Source organism: Ictidomys tridecemlineatus, chromosome 8, assembly GCF_052094955.1.
Source record: "Ictidomys tridecemlineatus isolate mIctTri1 chromosome 8, mIctTri1.hap1, whole genome shotgun sequence".
Classification (NCBI taxonomy): Eukaryota; Metazoa; Chordata; class Mammalia; order Rodentia; family Sciuridae; genus Ictidomys; species Ictidomys tridecemlineatus.
Window position 1 is genome coordinate 143,007,816 of NC_135484.1, and position 12,612 is coordinate 143,020,427.

General features: G+C 42.3%; 2 pseudogenes; both read left to right on the forward strand.

Moving 5' to 3' along the window:
* The first annotated feature begins 1,454 nt into the window (after positions 1-1,454).
* On the forward strand, positions 1,455-2,404 carry LOC101967767 (N-acetyllactosaminide beta-1,6-N-acetylglucosaminyl-transferase pseudogene; annotated as a pseudogene).
* A 4,545-nt stretch (positions 2,405-6,949) lies between these two features.
* On the forward strand, positions 6,950-7,766 carry LOC110598378 (14-3-3 protein theta pseudogene; annotated as a pseudogene).
* The last annotated feature ends 4,846 nt before the right edge of the window (positions 7,767-12,612 follow it).

Below are 12,612 nucleotides of genomic sequence, written 5' to 3' on the forward strand. Positions count from 1 at the left end.
CTGATAAAGGTCAGATGATGAATATTTTAGGCTTCTCTGGTCGCCTGATCTCTGAAGCTGCAGGTCTCTGTGGCAAGAACTCAGCTCGGCCACTGTCATGTGGAAGCAGCCACAGACAGTGAGCTAACTAATGAGCATGGCCTGGTTCTAATAAAATAGTTACGCACCCAGAAATGTGAATTCCGTATTCTTTTCACATGTCACAAAATATTTTTATTCTTGGGGATTCTTTGCCAGCCACCAGACAATGCAAAGTCATTTTTCACTTGCAGGCTACATAAAGACACGTGGGGAGCCCGACTGGACGTCCCTGCCCCCATCCCCAGCTGTAGTTTGGCTGAACTATGGTACAGAGGAGAAGAAGAATGACGAGTGCCTACCATAAGTGAGATGCTGAAAATACAATGATTGGTGGAGAGCAAGAGGGCTCCTGGTGTTGATGGAAGAACCAACAGATCCGTCATCATGGAAAGGTCGAAGGGCTCCCAACCCAGACTTACGAGGGTCACCAGGGAAGCCATGTCACACCAGGATGTGAAAGATTAAAAAAAAAAAAAGACCTCATCAAGAAAAGGGAGAGGGAGGGAATATTCCAGGTAGAAGTTCTGTGAGATCAGAGAGGTTACACTTGAGTCATCAGCACATCTCAGGCAAGTTGGTGTGTCTTTCAATGTCCTTGCTTGCAACGTGAGTATAAAGTCGCTCCTGATCTCAAAGGTCGTCAATCAGAATTCGGAGAAGGCGTGGTAGCCTATTAGCTGTAGTTCATTTCCAGGCTTCCTGGTTTGGGAAGGGAATGAGTTAGTACGGATAATCTGCAGGTTCCCTCCAGCCCGGACATGCTACCGATCCATCCTTGATCTTGATTTTCAGGCGAAGAGGCCCTGCTAGGGAGCGCTGCTGGGAGCCGTCAGTGGCAATGGTCACCTGCCTCAGGACAACGGTGACTGCCTGAAACTGAAGAATGACCTCGGTGACTGGGATGGTGGCCCTCTCCAGGGGAAAAGGACAGCAGGGTCGGCACACATTCCACCCTAAGTCCCTGTGGAAAGCCCACCTTGGTGGCAGCGGTGGCCTCTCTGATGTGAAGGTGACCTAGATTGCAAGGGCCCAAAGGTGCTTGGTTGTCGGTCGGTTAGTCAGTTGGTCCCAGTGGCCCATGTTCTCAGATTTACCCATTTCCTTCAAATTCAGGGAAAAGCTACGGACTGAGAGTTGATCCCCTTCTCCTAAATGAGTAGTCCCATTTCTCTTCCTGCTGAAAATAAGAAGCCAGAGCGAATTCCTCCTAAGCCTGGGCAGTAACCTGCAGACCGACCTCAGCAACAGTTGGACGAGTGACAGAACAAGGAGCAGGACTTGGAAGGCTGTTGGGTTTGTCACGGGGTTTATTACGGCTCTGTCAGTAATTTTTTATTCCTCTCAACCAGTAATTTCGTCCCACAAAAATAGACTGCAAGTAAGGGAAATCTCAAGTGCTTCAGTCCTCGCTGAATTTGGGGACGTGTGACAGGAAAAAGATTTTTTTCTTGGGTGAAAATATGCCCGTGACATCACTGAGAAATACCAGTTGCCAGCACTATTTGATCCCAAACCACTACACAATGGAACCCCCCATCCAAAGACAAGGCCCAGTTCCTTTTGGTGCCTGCCATTGTGGTTCACAAAGACTCTGACACATTTGAAAAGACTCTTCGGGGTGATTTGTGCTCCCCAAAATGTCTTCTGAGTCCTCATGGATGACAAGTCCCCAGCTGTCTTCAGAGACGCAGTGGGAAAGCTACTGAGCTGTTCCCAAATGCCTTGTGGCTTCTAAGCAGTCGTCTGTGGTTTACGATGGGATTTCCAGGCTCCAAGCGGATCTCACCTGCATGAAGGACCTGGTGGCCTCCAAGGTCCCCTGGAAGTCCGTCCTCAACACCTATGGGCCAGATTTCCCTCTGAAAACCAACAAAAGGTTTAAAAGGAAGAGTATTACCCCAGGGTGCTGCCTCCTCCCCATATCATCAGAAGAACCCGGAGCAGCGGTACCTTTGTTTTCCTTCATGCTGTGAACTTGGAGGAGAAAAATCCTCTCCCACGTGACGTGACCGTTTTCTTTGGCACCACCTATGTGGCCCTTACAGGGGAATTTGCTCATTTTGTTCTTAAAGACCAGAGGCCCATGGATTCACTCGAGTGGTCAAAGGGACACCTATTCTCCCGATGAACATTTCTGGGTGACACTAAACCAGATTCCAAGTATATGAAATTTGAATTTTCTTCTTGATAAATTTAGCATCTTTTGGCAGGGTGGGGTGGAGGGGCTGCAGGCGTGTGTGTGTTTTGCACACTGAAAATGCCTTTGACAACACTATGTGAATTCACTGTAATTCCAGATTTTATGTACACCCTGGAGATTTCAATGAAGAAATATAAAATAAATTCTACTTTTCACATATCCCTAAATATGCTGTTTGCTTAGAGAACATGCTGATTAAATTTCTCCTAATATTGTATGTCCCATATCTTTGATATGACACCCCAAAGTTTTTTTTCTTTCTTTTTTTGGCGTGGGGAGGATCAGGGAAGCCTGGGGATCAAACCCAGGGCCTCATGCATGCTAGGCAAGTGTTTCCACCACTGCGTCACAGCCCCAGAAGCAATGATAGTGTGTTGTTTAGGAGATCAGCATCTTTGGTGTGGAGTATTCATTCTGGTCTCATTTTGTGTGAATTTGAGTTATTCGAAATTATTTGAAAAATTTGAGATCTAAAAATGTCCACAAAAATTTATAAGAATAATGGAAATAAGGCAAATCTCTCTAAATAAAAAAAAAAATAAATGTCATCAAGAATTCAAGCCAGGAGCAGTGATGCACACCTGTAATCCCAGCAGCACAGGAGGCTGAGGCAAGAGGATCAAGAGTTCAAAGTCAGCCTTAGCAAAACAGGTGCTAAGCAACTTAGTGAGACCCCATCTCTAACTAAAATACAAAATAGGGCTGGGGATGTGGCTCAGTGGTCGAGTGCCCCTGAGTTCAATCCCTGATACTCCCCCCACCCCCAAAATAAAGAATTTCAAGAATTCAGGGCTGGAGATGTAGTTCAGTAGCAGTACTTGCCTGGTAGAAGGCCCTGGGTCCTTCCACACACACACACACACACACACACACACACACACACACACACACACACACAAATGTCCAAAGCTTCCAAACTGTCAGCCAAGTGAATGGTCTGCTAGGTGGGCTATGGCCACATGGTCACCTCACTTTGCTTGGTAAATGGAAACCCTCTAAGTCCAAGCTGACAAGAATATTTAAGGCCTGGTGTAAATATTTAAGGCCTTCATATAAAATTTGAAAACCCTGTAGGAACTATTGGTGGACATAAATTTTTAAGTTAGTTTTTCTTAGTATAAAATTCAATCTTGTTGCAGGAAATGTGGAAAGAGAGAGAGACCTAAACAATAAAGTAAAACCTGCACATTATGCAAACTGAGAAGTGATGGCTGTTAACATGTTTGCATTATTTAACATCCTCCTTTCATTGCCTGATGTAGTTTGGTTACACTGTAGATGAGGTAATTTTATGTCCTGTTACTTTCACTGAGCAAAGTATCATAATAAGTTCCCTACATGACTGAAAAATACAAAACGCCTGCATTCTTGTTCATGGTGTGGATGTATCAGCATTTGCTGACCAGCGATTGAAGATTCCTTCCTAGTTCTGCACTGGCTACAATGCTATTGTAGTCAAGGCTAAATAACATCCAAAATAAACATCTTTTCACATAAAGGTTTCCTACACTTTCATGTTATTTCCTTTGAATCAAAACCTACCGGATGGAACGATACAAACATTTTAAGTTCTTTATACCTAGGACCAAACTGCTTTCTAAAATATGTTCTAATTTTCCATAGTCCACCAGCGTACCAAATGTTCACCTCTGCTAACATCAGGTATTCTTTTTAAGAACTGCTTGAACTAAACAGAGAAATAACTACACTCGTGTTTTCGTGTATAATTTATTGAGGGCGAATGCTTTTAAGTGCATATTAGCCCATTTTTGCTATTTTTTTCTTTTTCTTTTTTTTTTGTTTTTTTTTTTGTTTTGTTTTGTTTTTATGAATTGCCAGATTCCTGCATGGTGGGCATGGGATTGAAATGTTCTATTTTGACTGATAGAGCAAAGCAGTTCGGTCAGCTACTGGAAGAAAGCACCGGGGTATGGAGAGAAAAGAATGGTCTAGAAAAGAATGCCAAAAGTTGGGAAGAACTGAAGTCATTTAAGAGAGTGTGACAAAATTATGAGATAATTAGGTAATTGCCAAGGGAAAACCGGCTTCTGCTTGGCTGATTTAACTGGCTGTTTGCATGGGCTCAACCCTGAATCTTCTCAATGGCTTCCCTCCCCTCTCCAGCTCCAACTCCAAACTCTGGGTTTGTGAAACGCTGATATATACAACCATGGATCTTAGAAGATTTTATTCCTTAGTTAGTAAGAGGTCTAGAATCATATGAAGCTTTTTATTTACCTCTCCAACAAAATTCCTAGAGTATGGTCTATTTTTCATACTTTTGTGAAAGGCACAGAATGCCAAGCCATAAAGAAATTTCGAGGCTTGCTAATGGGGAAGTTGAATTGTCTGTGCTTAACAAAGGCATTGTTTTTCTTTCCTTCTTTTCTTGTTTTCTTTTCTTTTCTCTCTCTCTCTCTCTCTCTCTCTCTCTCTCTCTCTCTCTGTCTCTGTGTGTGTGTGTGTGTGTGTGTGTGTGTGTGTGTGTGTATTGTCACCTTGATTTGATTACGTGATGCCTAAGATTGAGTGGTTTCTGGGCATGTCTATGAGGGTGTTTCTAGAAATGATTCACTTGTGGGACAACAAACGAAGAGGGAGACCCACCCTAAATGTGGGCAGCTCAGTCCAATAGGTTGGGGTCCTGGATGGAACAAGGAGGTGGAAGGAAGAGGCAGCCGCAGAAGCAAACTCAATTCTTCTTGAGCGGGTGCTGGGATTGCTGCTGTGATCTCCCGAGGACGTCAGACTCCAGCTCCTTCACTGTCCCAAAGCACACAGGAGACTCTGCTGGGAGTTTCCAGGCCTTTGGTCTTGAACTGGGGTTGCATCCTTGGTCCCTTCCTGTTCTGAGGCTCAAGCATCTTGGACTTAGCAGCTACTTGTACCTCCAACTCTGCAACCTGTAGACAGCCACTGGGGACTATCCAGCTTCTGGTTGTCTGAGCCAATCTAATCATTCCCCTGTTTATAATCATACCTCTATATATATGCTGTTGGTTCTGTTCTTTTGGAAAACTCTGACTAATACAGAGTGCAATTCCTTGCAACAGGTTTATCTAAAAACCAACTCCTATTTTGTTTTTGACAGATGGCTAAGAATAAGGAAGTTTTTTTAATTTCTATTATACTACTATGGTTGTTTAAGAAAAATAATTTGTGACTATTTTAGAAAATATGGAAAATTTAAAAAAGAATTATAGAAGAAAATAATTTATCATAATCTCAACATTCCTCTGTTAAGACAATTGAGTCTCTTTCAGTATTTCAAGTGAATTGGTGATTTGCAGCTGGAAATATTGGCGCACACCTGAAATCCCAGCTACTCAGGAGACTGAGGAAGAAGATTGCAAGTTCAAGATCAGCCTAAGCAATTGAGTGATACTGTTTCCCCAAAAATATGATTTAATAAGGTCTAAGAATATAGTGATAGAGTGCTTGTCTAGCATGTGCAAGGCGCTGCGTTCAGTCCATAATAGATAGGAGATGGGGTAGAGGGAGGAGAGAGAGAGAGAACTGATGATTTTGCTATACCTTTGGTTTATATCGGCCCTGGACTGTCTGCGAAAATATTTTATCCCATTGAATTTCATTAGCTGCTTCAAACTCCAGCCTTTCTGGGGAAAGAGAGTGACATGGATCAATTCACAACTGCATATAGCTTTTTGTTCCCTAAACTCAGGACCGGTTTCATCCCTAGAAGGGCAGGTAAAAAGCCTGTTTGCCTTGCTTAGGGAGAAACCAAGGTTTAGAAAGAGGAAGCAACTTGCTCAAGGTATATAATTTGCAGTACTGACATGAAAACCTGCCTCCCAACTCCTAGCCCAAGGCATTTTCTACTCAATTCTGCTGCCACCTTGGGATTTTTCCCTTCGCCAGGGGGGGGAAGCATTTGAGTGAAACACACTAATGAGTCACTCTGGATCTCAATCCAGATGCAATAGGATTTCCTGTTAGGAACTAAATTTATGGGCGGAACCTTAAGTGTGAGGGATCTATAAAGCAGAACTTTTGGATTCCCTTTCTGGAAAAGACATCCTCTGAGTAGGTAAATTGAAAGGTAGTCCCAAGAAAAGAGAATAATTCTCCTGAGCCCTATTTTGGAGGGTCCCAATGGAGCTACAGGCACTTCCAGGCCAATAACCTCTTTCTTCCTGTCCCATTTCTGAAGCTGCCCTCAAAGCCCTCCAGGATTCTGTAGGGAAGGTTCTGCAGGGTGTTGGAGGAATCTGACTCTGGGCAGGTTCCCCAGGACAGAGACTATTTTGGACTCAGGGCAGATCTTTGAAGGCAAAAAGACCTTTGTCCTTCCACATTTCAGCTTGTATTGTTCTACTTATAAACATTGCGTTTCAACAGACTTTGCCTTAAAGAGGCCTAGATTGTTCCCGTGAAATGCTTCTGGGCAATTTTATCCTCCTGGGAACCGGAGACCTCTGCGGAGACCCACTTACTGGAAAGCTACTTAGAGGGAGGAAATGGAGTCTTCCTCGGGTCACCTGGGTTTAATCCTGTTAAGATCCAATTGGCTACACTTAAGTTTCATATTCCCCAAACCTAGCACAGTGCCTGGCACGAAGCGAGTACTCAGAAAAAAAAAAAAAAAGTTGAAAGAATAAATGAATCACTTGGTTGCGACAGGGGCATTCTGTTTCTAAAAGTTCTTAAAGAAGAGCATGTGTGAAAGCCAAAAGCAGATCAGAGTGGTGGGACTCGCTGTCCAACAAGGAGCGCAACCTGCTCTCGGTGGCCTACAAGAACGTGGTCGGGGGCTGCAGGTCTGCCTGGAGGGTCATCTCAAGCAGAAGACTGACACCTCCAACAAGAAGTTGCAGCTGATTAAGGACTATCGGGAGAAAGTGGAGTAGGAGCTGAGGTCCATCTGCACCACGGTCCTGGAATTGTTGGAAAAGTATTTAATAGGCAATGCACTAATCCAGAGAGTAAGGTCTTCTATCTGAAAATGAAAGGAGGTTACTTCTGGTACCTTGCTGAAGTTGCATGTAGGAGCTTACCAAGAGGCATTTGATATAAGCAAGAAAGAGATGCAACCCACACATCCAATCCGCCTGGGGCTGGCTCTTAACTTTTCTGTATTTTACTATGAGATCCTTAATCACCCAGAGCCCGCCTGCACACTGGCTAAAATGATGAGGCCATCATGCAGTTGCATAGAGACAACTTAACATTATGGACGTCAGAAAGTGCAGGAGAAGAATGTGATGCAGCAGAAGAGGCTGAAAACTAAATGCAAACAGGGTGTCATCCTTCTTCCCTCAAGAAACCTTTTTACACATCTCCATTCCTTATTCCACTTGGATTTCCTATAGCAAAGAAACCCATTCATGCTTATGGAATCAACTGTTTATATTCTTTCCACACGGCAGCTTTGGGAAAACTCCATTCCTTGATTTGTGTTTGTCTTGGCCTTCCTGGTGTGCAGTTACTGCTGTAGAAAAGTATTAATGGCTTCGTTTCATATAAACATAAGAAATTCCAAACACTCAGTAGAGGACTAAAAATGTATCTGGTGTTTAAGTAATCTGAACCAGTTCTACCAGTGACTGTGTTTTGTATTACTGTGAAGATAAGAAAATGTAGTTCATTGCAATTTAAAGAGTGTTCTACATGACTTCTTACTTTCTACATTCCCTTCTTTATTCTTCTTTCAGGATTTCCTTTCACTAAGCAACTTTTCTATACTCTTACTGTATTCCTTTTTAGTGGGAATCCAGAAGTATTAGATGGAATGGGAGAGCACTTGATATTTCCTGGCTTGCGGGGGTGGGGGGGCGGCGGTATCACAAATTGAAATGGCTCCTATATCCCATGTTGAGGAGGTCATGTCCATCTGTGATCACAAGGAATTTTCTTATTCACTCATCATTTGCTGCTGTTTAAGGTGACAACTTCCCTTCCCAATAAAAATTCACTTACACCTCCTGCCTTTGTAGTTCTGGTATTCACTTTACTATGTAATAGAAGTAGCATGTTGCTGCCAGAATACAAGCATTGCTTTTGGCAAATTAAAAGTGCATGCCATTTCTTAATACACTAGAAAGGGGAAATAAAAGTACACAAGTCCAAGTCTAAAACTTTAGTACTTTTCCATGCAGACTTGTGCACATGTGAGAGGGTATCCAGTTTGTCTAGGGATTGTTCTTTAGAGAGTTGGACCACTATTGTGTGTTGCTAATCATTGACTGTAGTCCCAAAATAGCCTTGTGAAAATGTTATGCCCTATGTAACAGCAGAGTAACATAAAATAAAATTACATTTTATTAAAAAAAAAAAGAAGAGCATGTGTATATGTTGCTTTATGATGTGATGTGCCTACAAGGTGCTGTGATTTTTTCATCTATTTTGTTAAGTCATTAGTCCCCATATTTATCTTAGTTATGCTCATCTCTAACTTACTGGGTTATGTTATATTTCTTGGTTCTCTTCAGGCAAAGGAAAATGTTTCTAGAATCTAATAAGATGTTGATACTATTTGGACTTTAAAATGTACTTTACTTAATTAGTCACCAAAATATTCCAGTGAATGAGGTCTGAACTTCATTTGGTAATAGGAAAAACCTAAAATGAAGCCTTGGACCATGTAGAAAAGTAGTTGAGTAGTATTGCAAGTCTATGGAAATCCATTCTTCTGATATTAAAGACAGATCCACTATGTAAATTCAGGTTTTGTCAGAATTAAGCTTTTTTTTTTTTTTTTTTTTTTTTTTTTTTTACCTTTCCTTATTTTTTGCCTGGGGCCTTTGGACAGTTATCACTTATAAGGAAGATTCTCCCCCTGCTGACTCATGGGCCAGATTGCAGACAGAGTCGGTTCCTTGTAGACTGTGGGCTTGAGGAAGAAATGGGGAGACTGCAATCCCAGGGCCTGGGGACCCTACAGCAGGAGGATTCATGTTTTGTATTCGGTTCTGATGGGACCATGTACTGTGATTGGAAGAAGGGGGCTACACTCTTTCTTAATGATATTGCTAATGGTCAGAAGCTCACCATCCTCCCTGGAGGAGAAAGCTACCTCTCTCTGTGCTCTTTTACTCCTGTAACTTCACAATCACGTTAAGGACTTTCTGGGATGGAAAAAGAAAGAAGGAAGCTGGGACATGGTGGTGCATACCTGTAAACCCAGCAACTTGGGAGGCTGAGGCAGGAGTATCACAAGTTTGAGGTCAGTCTCAGCAATTTAGCAAGGCCTTAACCAAAATCTTGTCTTAAACTAAAATAAGAAAGGCTGGGGATGTAGCTCAGTGGCTAAGAATCTCTGAGCTCAATTCCCCGTACAGAAATAAAGAGGGGAAAAAAGGAGGGAGGGAGAAAGACAGATAAAGAAAGAAAAGAGAAAGAAGGATAAGAACAGAAATCTATTATAAAGGGAGGGAATCAACTTTGCACTGGGGTTGGGCCCTTGTTCTCCCCATAATACCCAACCTGTAAAATATACTCAAATCAAACTTGAGGATGACTTTCTGCAGAGAAAAATCTACACTGTGTTTCTTTGGCTTAGACATTTCCCTTTGCACTTGGTATTAAAAGCCTTGGTGGCCAGGTACCTTTTTGTGTGCAAACACAGCTATGGAGAGCCTTGGAGACGGGACTCTAACTAGCCCTGCAGTGCACTTAGTCTTTCAGCTTCTGACCTCAACCTCAGGTTGCCTCAGAGATATTTAATTGAGCTTGAAAAGACCAGCTTTCTCATCCACTTCCTTATTAACCGGCTTCCCGGCTGTTTTCAGTTAAGCTATTCAACCTTCACACCTTTTCCTTCCCCATGGCGTTCTATCAGGGCCTGAAATTAGCCGTGACATCACTGAGCTTAGTGTTGTAAGTTTATTACCTCCACAATCTTCTCAACACCTCCAGGAGACTGATTTTTGTCTTGACTTCAGAGTTGCAAAACTAAGACTCTGGGGTTGCAGATGTAGCTCGGTAGAGCACTGGCCTGGCATGCAGAAGGCCCTGGCTTTCTAAAGGAGAGAAAAAAAAAACAAAAACCCTCAGATGCAAAGGTATGGATGACCAGCTAATAAGGAGGCCAAAATTGGGTGCTGGAGGTTTTCAATTAACTGTAGAGTCCTCACCTGTCTGTGAGACCCATGGGGATGGTTTCCTTAGATGCAGCCGAAAGGAAACCAAGAGGTATGGGTCAGATGGATCTTCAAAGGCTCCAAGTCTCTCAAGAGTTCTCTTGGTTATCCCAGAGACTTTCTGACACAGAACCCAGGGATTTTTTTTTTTTTTAAACTGGGATTGAGAGCCCAGGGGTGCTTAATCACTGAGCCACATCCCCAGCCCTTGATGTATTTTATTTAGAGTCAGGGTCTCACTGAGTTGCTCAGGGCCTTGCTAAATTGCTGAGGCCTGGCTCTGAATTGTCAAATTTCAGCCTCAGCCTCCGCAGAGATCTTTTTAACCATGCTGCCTGGCTATTTTAAACCCTGTACCCTCAGGCCATGTTCTGTGGTTGAAAAGAAACATCCATGAGGGTAAATCAGGGTACTGAATTTCACATCCATCCACATGTAAGCAGAAAAAGAGGAGAGAGAGAGAGAGAGAGAGAGAGGGAAGAGTAGGAAGACAACTGGGGGTCATGAAAAAAATCAAAATATCAACACTCTTGAGATTTTAAAAAAGCAATTTAATCCAAGCTGTCCTCTGTTTGGGATGTCACCAGATCTTCCCAGTCACTGAGAAAGTTTCCATTAGCTTCTTTGGCTTCTAACTTGGGCACAAAGATGGTGTCATGATAAAATGAACACGGGAAAACTACTTTGGGCATCTTTCGGCTCATGAGTAAGTATAAGAAGTAGGGTGCAATGAAGCTCTTTTCTAAAAACATCGATTGACATTATCTTAGTTATCTTAGAGCAAGAAAAATTGGTTTACATTCTAGAATGAGAACTTATGAGCATGCCTTCTTGGAGATATAACCAATTGCAGACTTACCTCTGGGATATAAATGCATACCCTGCAGGTTGATCCTGGTTCCCATTTTCTTTTTTTTTTTAAACTTTTGTTTTAAATTTTAATATTTATTTTTTAGTTTTTGGCGGATACAACATCTTTTTTTGTTTTGTTTTGTTTTGTTTTTTTGTATGTGGTCCTGAGGATTGAACCCCGGGCCACACGCATGTCACGTGCTACCGCTTGAGCCACATCCCCAGCCCGGTTCCCATTTTCTTTAAATTCTACATCTTATCTGATCACTGCCTCCAACTCGGAATTTACGGAATTAATTTTGATCTAATATTCAAATCAAGATGAGCCATCTCTCTTCTTTTTGGTCCTTCACTGCCATCCCCTCCTGTCATTTTACCCAAATGCAAGAATTTAGAGTCCAGAATTTAGAAGGATAGTAGTGGTAGATTACAAAAGGGCATCAGGAAAGAAGGAGGGTCAGGAGAACCAGCCTCTCCCAGGTGACGGGCAAGAGAAAGAACATCAGAGAGCACCAAGCTGACAAAAAAGGAAACAGGTTCACACGTGTGCTTTTGAAAAGGTCTAGCCTTGTCAAAGATGCTATTTTAAATAAATGTAAATGTTTCCAAAGCTGGAAGTCAGAGGACCCTTGCAGTTTTTCAGGGGAGGTACAAGAATCTACTGCAGCAAAGCATGAAATCCAAGCATCCATAGGTCTAAATTCAAGAAGCCTGCGGTATCTGGAGAGCTAGAACTGGGCCAAGAACAAGATGACAGCCAAAATAAACAAAGGGAGAGCTGATGTCATTGTCTGGATAAATTAGGAGAAAGACTAAAAATGACTTGACTCGTTCAGACAGGCAGAATTAGGCACTGACATCTTCATTTAAGCATCCCGACAGCCAAAGGCATTTGATGTGGACAGTGCCTACCTACAGGGATATGAAAAATTAAATACAAGTTAGATCATTTTAGCCATTTCCAAAAAGATTGCTTTTGTGTGGAAGAAGTGATTCATTCTAAAGGATTTTAGACCGAAGGAGAGAAATTCAGGTTGATTGAATCCTGTTTGGACTGTGTAGACAAGATTGTGAACTGCTGAATCATGCTGTAGAATTTGACTCCTAAACCAGCTGAAGACTGAGTTCTGGAGAATTCTCCCTGCATCCTTTCTTGGCATCGTTTCCTGCGCTCCTGATGTATGTGAAATACACTCGGCAACTGTCTCTTTAATGCATTAGCTTTCATCTGGGAGTGAAGAAATAAACAATCATTCAATTCTTAGGTTCAAAATTATTCATTGTGGTTACAATGTCTAATGAAGGCCCAACAGGTCTAGGGACAATGTTAGGCTATAATCTCAGATTTTAAAAGCAGCTTATAAACTTGCATCTCCTTCT